We start from the raw sequence: 2,337 nt of genomic DNA, 5'->3' as shown, positions 1-2,337 counted from the left end.
GAGAGAGACAGAGAGAGAGACAGAGAGAGACAGAGTGAGAGACAGAGACACAGAGAGACACATAGAGAGACACAGAGAGACACCGAGAGAAACAGAGACAAAGATCTAGACAGAGAGAGACAATGAGAGACAAAGAGAGACAGACATAGAGTCAGAGAGAGACAGAGACAAAGAGAGAGACAGAGAGAGACAGAAACTGAGAGAGAGACTAAGAGAGACAGAGAGCGACACAGAGAATGACAGGGAGAGACAGAGAGAGACAGAGAGAGACAGAGAGAGACTGAGATAGACAGAGATAAAGACAGAGAGAGACAGAGAGAGACACAGAAAGAGACAGAGAGAGACAGAGAGAGATTGAGAGAGACAGAGATTAAGACAGAGAGAGACAGAGAGAGACAGAGAGGGAGACAGAGAGAGACAGAGAGAGACAGTGGCAGAGACAGAGAGAGACAGAGATAGAGAGAGAGACAGAGAGATACAGAGAGAGACAGAGAGATACAGAGAGAGACAGAGAGAGACACAGAGAGTGACAGAGCGACAGAGTGATAAACAGAGAGAGACAGAGATAGAGACAGAGAGTGAAAGAGAGAGAGAGACAGAGAGAGAGAGGGAGACAGAAAGACAGAGAGAGACAGAGAGAGACACAGAGACAGAGAGAGACAGCGAGAGACAGAGAGATACAGAGAAAGACAAAGAGAGACAGAGAGAGACAGAGATAGAGACAGAGAGAGACAGAGAGATACAGAGATAGAGACAGAGAGAGACAGAGAGAGAGACCGAGATAGACAGAGAGAGACAAGAGAGACAGAGAGAGACAGAGAGAGACAGAGAGTGACAGAGATATGATAAACAGAGAGAGTCAGAGATAGAGACAGAGAGAGACAGAGGGCGACAGAGAAATACAGAGAGAGACAGAGAGAGACAGAGAGAGACAAAGAGAGAGGGAGACAGAGAGAGACAAATAAGACAGAGAGATACACTGACAAAGAGAGAGACAGAGAGAGACAAAGACAGAGAGAGAGACTGAGAGAGACAGAGAGAGACACAGAGAGAGACAGAGAGAGACAGAGAGAGACAGAGAGAGACAGAGAGAGAGACCGAGATAGACAGAGAGAGAGACAGAGAGAGACAGAGAGAGACAGAGAGACAGAGAGTGACAGAGATAGAGACAGAGAGAGACATAGAGAGAGACAGAGAGAGACACAGAGAGAGACAGAGAGAGACACAGTGAGAGATAGAGAGAGACAGAGAGACACAGAGAGAGACATAGCGACAGAGTGATAAACAGAGAGAGTAGAGATAGAGCCAGAGAGAGACAGAGGGAGACAGAGAAAGACAGAGAGAGACACAGAGAGAGAGAGAGACAGAGAGAGACTGAGAGAGACAGAAATAAAGACAGAGAGAGACAGAGAGAGACACAGAGAGAGACAGAGATAGAGACAGAGAGAGACATAGAGAGAGACCGAGATAGACAGAAAGAGTGACCGAGAGAGACAGATTGAGACAGAGAGAGACAGATAGAGACAGAGATAGAGACAGAGAGAGATAGAGGGAGACAGAGAAAAACAGAGAGAGAAAGAGAGAGCACGGAGAGAGACCGAGAGAGACAGAGGGAGACTGAGAGAGACAGAGATTAAGACAGAGAGAGACAGAGAGAGACAGAGAGAGAGGGAGACAGAGAGAGACAAAGAAGACAGAGAGAGACAGAGACAAAGAGAGAGACAGAGAGAGACAGAGACAGTGAGAGAGACTGAGAGAGACAGAGAGAGACACAGAGAGAGACAGAGAGAGACAGAGAAGGACAGAGATAGAGACAGAGAGAGACAGAGAGAGACAGAGAGAGACACCGAGAGAGACTGAGAGAGACTGAGAGAGACACAGGGAGAGATAGAGAGAGACAGAGAGAGAGACAGAGAGAGACAGAGAGAGACATAGAGAGACAGATAAAGAGACAGAGAGACAGAGAGAGACAGAGAGACAGAGAGAGACACAGTGAGAGATAGAGAGAGACAGAGAGTGACAGAGATAGAGACAGAGAGAGACATAGAGGGAGACAGAGAGAGACACAGTTATAGATAGTGAGAGACAGAGAGAGACACAGAGAGAGACAGAGCGACAGACTGATAAACAGAGAGAAAAAGAGATAGAGCCAGAGAGAGACAGAGGGAGACAGAAAAAGACAGAGAGAGACACAGAGAGAGACAGAGAGAGACTGAGAGAGACAGAGATAAAGACACAGAGATCAGAGAGAGACACAGAGAGAGACAGAGAGTGACAGAGAGCGACTGAGAGAGACAGAGATTAAGACAGAGAAAGACAGAGATAGAAAGAGAGAGA

The sequence above is a fragment of the Mus caroli genome, unplaced genomic scaffold (genome assembly GCF_978045245.1).
Source record: "Mus caroli unplaced genomic scaffold, Mus_caroli_1 scaffold_21, whole genome shotgun sequence".
NCBI lineage: Eukaryota > Metazoa > Chordata > Mammalia > Rodentia > Muridae > Mus > Mus caroli.
This window is presented reverse-complemented; position numbering follows the sequence as displayed.